Source organism: Oncorhynchus mykiss, unplaced genomic scaffold (assembly GCF_013265735.2).
Source record: "Oncorhynchus mykiss isolate Arlee unplaced genomic scaffold, USDA_OmykA_1.1 un_scaffold_237, whole genome shotgun sequence".
NCBI lineage: Eukaryota > Metazoa > Chordata > Actinopteri > Salmoniformes > Salmonidae > Oncorhynchus > Oncorhynchus mykiss.
The window spans coordinates 35,001-42,500 of NW_023493702.1; positions in this window are offsets into that span (position 1 = coordinate 35,001).

Sequence of the window (7,500 nt, forward strand, 5' to 3'; positions counted from 1 at the left end):
CAGGTGCACACGGTTCTTTTGGGTGACCAGGTGCACATGGTCCTTTGGGTGACCAGGTGCACGCCGGCCTTTGGGTGACCAGGTGCACATGGTCCTTTTGGGTGACCAGGTGCACATGGTCCTTTGGGTGACCAGGTGCACGCCGGCCTTTGGGTGACCAGGTGCACACGGTTCTTTTGGGTGACCAGGTGCACATGGTCCTTTGGGTGACCAGGTGCACGCCGGCCTTTGGGTGACCAGGTGCACATGGTCCTTTTGGGTGACCAGGTGCACATGGTCCTTTGGGTGACCAGGTGCACGCCGGCCTTTGGGTGACCAGGTGCACACGGTTCTTTTGGGTGACCAGGTGCACATGGTCCTTTGGGTGACCAGGTGCACGCCGGCCTTTGGGTGACCAGGTGCACATGGTCCTTTTGGGTGACCAGGTGCACATGGTCCTTTGGGTGACCAGGTGCACGCCGGCCTTTGGGTGACCAGGTGCACATGGTCCTTTGGGTGACCAGGTGCACGCCGGCCTTTGGGTGACCAGGTGCACATGGTCCTTTGGGTGACCAGGTGCACGCCGGCCTTTGGGTGACCAGGTGCACATGGTCCTTTTGGGTGACCAGGTGCACATGGTCCTTTGGGTGACCAGGTGCACGCCGGCCTTTGGGTGACCAGGTGCACATGGTCCTTTGGGTGACCAGGTGCACGCCGGCCTTTGGGTGACCAGGTGCACATGGTCCTTTGGGTGACCAGGTGCACGCCGGCCTTTGGGTGACCAGGTGCACATGGTCCTTTTGGGTGACCAGGTGCACATGGTCCTTTGGGTGACCAGGTGCACGCCGGCCTTTGGGTGACCAGGTGCACATGGTCCTTTTGGGTGACCAGGTGCACGCCGGCCTTTGGGTGACCAGGTGCACATGGTCCTTTTGGGTGACCAGGTGCACATGGTCCTTTGGGTGACCAGGTGCACGCCGGCCTTTGGGTGACCAGGTGCACACGGTCCTTTTGGGTGACCAGGTGCACGCCGGCCTTTGGGTGACCAGGTGCACATGGTCCTTTTGGGTGACCAGGTGCACGCCGGCCTTTGGGTGACCAGGTGCACGCCGGTCCTTTTGGGTGACCAGGTGCACAAGTTCCATTTGGGTGACCAGGTGCACGCGGTTCATAACAGCGCGGTTATCTGCTTTAATGTCCGAGGAGGGGTGCTTAAGTGTGGGTGCCCTGGTTCACCTGGTATGCGAGGTTGTGGAGGTGGGGGGGGTCCCCTGCTGGTATCATCCCCGAAATAGAGGGGTGATACCCGGGTGGTGAGTAAGGGCCTACAAGCCTGGAGGTCAATAGCTCCAGGGGGTAAGCTCTACTGTCATGTCCGTAAATAGAGTGGTGTTACCCGGGTTTTGAACCATATTTTAATTTTTGGGTTACCAGATGCACACGGGTCTTTTGGAAAACAATCACAATCTGCATCCATCGTAATATCTTAAACTGTATATAAAGCACCTAAGGACGGGCCTGACCGAGAGAGGGCCGTAGTAGGGTACTCCCCTAGCGGGCTATATCAATAGAATGACCGGTAAAATGATTTAAAACAGTTTTATAATTTTTGGGTTACCAGATGCACACGGGTCTTTTGGAAAACAATCACAATCTGCATCCATCGTAATATATGAAACTGTATATAAAGCACTGAAGGACGGCCCCGACCGAGACAGGGCCTTAGTGGGGTGCTCCCATAGCGGGCTATATCAATAGAATGACCGGTAAAAGTATTTAAAACCGTTTTATAATTTTTGGGTTACCAGATGCACGTTTTCAATCACCAGTTGCACGGAGGATTAATAGCAATCTGCATCCATCGTGATTTCTTAAAGTGTGTAAAAAGCACCCAAGGACGGCCCTGACAGAGAGAGGGCCGTAGTGGGGCACTCCCCTAGCGGGCTATATCAATAGAATGACGGGTAAAAGTATTTAAAACCCTTTTATAATTTTTGGGTTACCAGATGCACGTTTTCAATCACCAGGTGCACGGAGGAAAATGAGCATTTGCATCCATAGTCATGTTTTAAACCGTCCATAAAGCACTCTTGGCCGGCCCCGGCAGAGAGAGAAAGAGATGGTGAAAAAAAAAAAAAAATCATCATCAGACCTTCCATAAATAATTCGGGCCGGCCCCCATTGCTAAAGGTCCGTAGTAGGGTGCGCCATAAGCGGACATGAATAGATGGAACACCGCTAACCGCATAGAGAACCGTGTTTTGGGTGACCAGGTGCACGTTTTCAATCACCAGTTGCACATTTTCAATCACCAGTTGCACGGAGGATTAATAGCAATCTGCATCCATCGCGATTTCTTAAAGTGTCTATAAAGCACTCAGGACGGGCCCGACCGAGACAGGGCCTTAGTGGGGTGCTCCCATAGCGGGCAACAATGAGAGGGGTGCCTTTAAATTCATTTTGAACCATATTTGAAATTTTGGGTTACCAGATGCACGTTTTCAATCACCAGTTGCACGGAGGATTAATAGCAATCTGCATCCATCGTGATTTCTTAAAGTGTGTAAAAAGCACCCAAGGACGGCCCTGACAGAGAGAGGGCCGTAGTGGGGCACTCCCCTAGCGGGCTATATCAATAGAATGACGGGTAAAAGTATTTAAACCCTTTTATAATTTTTGGGTTACCAGATGCACGTTTTCAATCACCAGGTGCACGGAGGAAAATGAGCATTTGCATCCATAGTCATGTTTTAAAACCGTCCATAAAGCACTCTTGGCCGGCCCCGGCAGAGAGAGAAAGAGATGGTGAAAAAAAAAAAAAATCATCATCAGACCTTCCATAAATAATTCGGGCCGGCCCCCATTGCTAAAGGTCCGTAGTAGGGTGCGCCATAAGCGGACATGAATAGATGGAACACCGCTAACCGCATAGAGAACCGTGTTTTGGGTGACCAGGTGCACGTTTTCAATCACCAGTTGCACATTTTCAATCACCAGTTGCACGGAGGATTAATAGCAATCTGCATCCATCGCGATTTCTTAAAGTGTCTATAAAGCACTCAGGACGGGCCCGACCGAGACAGGGCCTTAGTGGGGTGCTCCCATAGCGGGCAACAATGAGAGGGGTGCCTTTAAATTCATTTTGAACCATATTTGAAATTTTGGGTTACCAGATGCACGTTTTCAATCACCAGTTGCACGGAGGATTAATAGCAATCTGCATCCATCGTGATTTCTTAAAGTGTGTAAAAAGCACCCAAGGACGGCCCTGACAGAGAGAGGGCCGTAGTGGGGCACTCCCCTAGCGGGCTATATCAATAGAATGACGGGTAAAAGTATTTAAAACCCTTTATAATTTTTGGGTTACCAGATGCACGTTTTCAATCACCAGGTGCACGGAGGAAAATGAGCATTTGCATCCATAGTCATGTTTTAAACCGTCCATAAAGCACTCTTGGCCGGCCCCGGCAGAGAGAGAAAGAGATGGTGAAAAAAAAAAAAAATCATCATCAGACCTTCCATAAATAATTCGGGCCGGCCCCCATTGCTAAAGGTCCGTAGTAGGGTGCGCCATAAGCGGACATGAATAGATGGAACACCGCTAACCGCATAGAGAACCGTGTTTTGGGTGACCAGGTGCACGTTTTCAATCACCAGTTGCACATTTTCAATCACCAGTTGCACGGAGGATTAATAGCAATCTGCATCCATCGCGATTTCTTAAAGTGTCTATAAAGCACTCAGGACGGGCCCGACCGAGACAGGGCCTTAGTGGGGTGCTCCCATAGCGGGCAACAATGAGAGGGGTGCCTTTAAATTCATTTTGAACCATATTTGAAATTTTGGGTTACCAGATGCACGTTTTCAATCACCAGTTGCACGGAGGATTAATAGCAATCTGCATCCATCGTGATTTCTTAAAGTGTGTAAAAAGCACCCAAGGACGGCCCTGACAGAGAGAGGGCCGTAGTGGGGCACTCCCCTAGCGGGCTATATCAATAGAATGACGGGTAAAAGTATTTAAAACCCTTTTATAATTTTTGGGTTACCAGATGCACGTTTTCAATCACCAGGTGCACGGAGGAAAATGAGCATTTGCATCCATAGTCATGTTTTAAACCGTCCATAAAGCACTCTTGGCCGGCCCCGGCAGAGAGAGAAAGAGATGGTGAAAAAAAAAAAAAAATCATCATCAGACCTTCCATAAATAATTCGGGCCGGCCCCCATTGCTAAAGGTCCGTAGTAGGGTGCGCCATAAGCGGACATGAATAGATGGAACACCGCTAACCGCATAGAGAACCGTGTTTTGGGTGACCAGGTGCACGTTTTCAATCACCAGTTGCACATTTTCAATCACCAGTTGCACGGAGGATTAATAGCAATCTGCATCCATCGCGATTTCTTAAAGTGTCTATAAAGCACTCAGGACGGGCCCGACCGAGACAGGGCCTTAGTGGGGTGCTCCCATAGCGGGCAACAATGAGAGGGGTGCCTTTAAATTCATTTTGAACCATATTTGAAATTTTGGGTTACCAGATGCACGTTTTCAATCACCAGTTTGCACGGAGGATTAATAGCAATCTGCATCCATCGTGATTTCTTAAAGTGTGTAAAAAGCACCCAAGGACGGCCCTGACAGAGAGAGGGCCGTAGTGGGGCACTCCCCTAGCGGGCTATATCAATAGAATGACGGGTAAAAGTATTTAAAACCCTTTTATAATTTTTGGGTTACCAGATGCACGTTTTCAATCACCAGGTGCACGGAGGAAAATGAGCATTTGCATCCATAGTCATGTTTTAAACCGTCCATAAAGCACTCTTGGCCGGCCCCGGCAGAGAGAGAAAGAGATGGTGAAAAAAAAAAAAAAATCATCATCAGACCTTCCATAAATAATTCGGGCCGGCCCCCATTGCTAAAGGTCCGTAGTAGGGTGCGCCATAAGCGGACATGAATAGATGGAACACCGCTAACCGCATAGAGAACCGTGTTTGGGTGACCAGGTGCACGTTTTCAATCACCAGTTGCACATTTTCAATCACCAGTTGCACGGAGGATTAATAGCAATCTGCATCCATCGCGATTTCTTAAAGTGTCTATAAAGCACTCAGGACGGGCCCGACCGAGACAGGGCCTTAGTGGGGTGCTCCCATAGCGGGCAACAATGAGAGGGGTGCCTTTAAATTCATTTTGAACCATATTTGAAATTTTGGGTTACCAGATGCACGTTTTCAATCACCAGTTGCACGGAGGATTAATAGCAATCTGCATCCATCGTGATTTCTTAAAGTGTGTAAAAAGCACCCAAGGACGGCCCTGACAGAGAGAGGGCCGTAGTGGGGCACTCCCCTAGCGGGCTATATCAATAGAATGACGGGTAAAAGTATTTAAAACCCTTTTATAATTTTTGGGTTACCAGATGCACGTTTTCAATCACCAGGTGCACGGAGGAAAATGAGCATTTGCATCCATAGTCATGTTTTAAACCGTCCATAAAGCACTCTTGGCCGGCCCCGGCAGAGAGAGAAAGAGATGGTGAAAAAAAAAAAAAAATCATCATCAGACCTTCCATAAATAATTCGGGCCGGCCCCCATTGCTAAAGGTCCGTAGTAGGGTGCGCCATAAGCGGACATGAATAGATGGAACACCGCTAACCGCATAGAGAACCGTGTTTTGGGTGACCAGGTGCACGTTTTCAATCACCAGTTGCACATTTTCAATCACCAGTTGCACGGAGGATTAATAGCAATCTGCATCCATCGCGATTTCTTAAAGTGTCTATAAAGCACTCAGGACGGGCCCGACCGAGACAGGGCCTTAGTGGGGTGCTCCCATAGCGGGCAACAATGAGAGGGGTGCCTTTAAATTCATTTTGAACCATATTTGAAATTTTGGGTTACCAGATGCACGTTTTCAATCACCAGTTGCACGGAGGATTAATAGCAATCTGCATCCATCGTGATTTCTTAAAGTGTGTAAAAGCACCCAAGGACGGCCCTGACAGAGAGAGGGCCGTAGTGGGGCACTCCCCTAGCGGGCTATATCAATAGAATGACGGGTAAAAGTATTTAAAACCCTTTTATAATTTTTGGGTTACCAGATGCACGTTTTCAATCACCAGGTGCACGGAGGAAAATGAGCATTTGCATCCATAGTCATGTTTTAAACCGTCCATAAAGCACTCTTGGCCGGCCCCGGCAGAGAGAGAAAGAGATGGTGAAAAAAAAAAAAAATCATCATCAGACCTTCCATAAATAATTCGGGCCGGCCCCCATTGCTAAAGGTCCGTAGTAGGGTGCGCCATAAGCGGACATGAATAGATGGAACACCGCTAACCGCATAGAGAACCGTGTTTTGGGTGACCAGGTGCACGTTTTCAATCACCAGTTGCACATTTTCAATCACCAGTTGCACGGAGGATTAATAGCAATCTGCATCCATCGCGATTTCTTAAAGTGTCTATAAAGCACTCAGGACGGGCCCGACCGAGACAGGGCCTTAGTGGGGTGCTCCCATAGCGGGCAACAATGAGAGGGGTGCCTTTAAATTCATTTTGAACCATATTTGAAATTTTGGGTTACCAGATGCACGTTTTCAATCACCAGTTGCACGGAGGATTAATAGCAATCTGCATCCATCGTGATTTCTTAAAGTGTGTAAAAAGCACCCAAGGACGGCCCTGACAGAGAGAGGGCCGTAGTGGGGCACTCCCCTAGCGGGCTATATCAATAGAATGACGGGTAAAAGTATTTAAAACCCTTTTATAATTTTTGGGTTACCAGATGCACGTTTTCAATCACCAGGTGCACGGAGGAAAATGAGCATTTGCATCCATAGTCATGTTTTAAACCGTCCATAAAGCACCCAGGGCCGGCCCCGGCAGAGAGAGAAAAAGAGGGGAAAAGTGTTGAAAAAAAAAAAAAATCATACCTTCCATAAATAATTCGGACCGGCCCCCATTGAAAAGGTCCGTAGTAGGGTGCATCATTATCGGACATGAATCTCGGGAACACCGCTAACCGCATAGAGAACCGTGTTTTGGGTTACCAGATGCACGTTTTCAATCACCAGTTGCACGGAGAGAGAAAAAAAAAATCATACCTTCCATAAATAATTCGGACCGGCCCCCATTGAAAAGGTCCGTAGTAGGGTGCATCATTATCGGACATGAATCTCGGGAACACCGCTAACCGCATAGAGAACCGTGTTTTGGGTGACCAGGTGCACGTTTTCAATCACCAGTTGCACGGAGAAAAAAAAGTAATCATACCTTCCATAAATAATTCAGGCCGACCCCCATTGAAAAAGGTCCGTAGTAGGGTGCATCATTATCGGACATGTATATCTGTAACACCGGCAAGCGCATTGAGAACCGCATTTTTGGGTTACCAGATGCACGTTTTCAATCACCAGGTGCACGGCTGTGAAAAGTGGGACTCTGTCATTTTTTCGACCAATTTCTGTAATTTTCAAAAAATGATTAAAAATACTTCCCGAAGGGCTAGAGGTCCCAAATTTCGT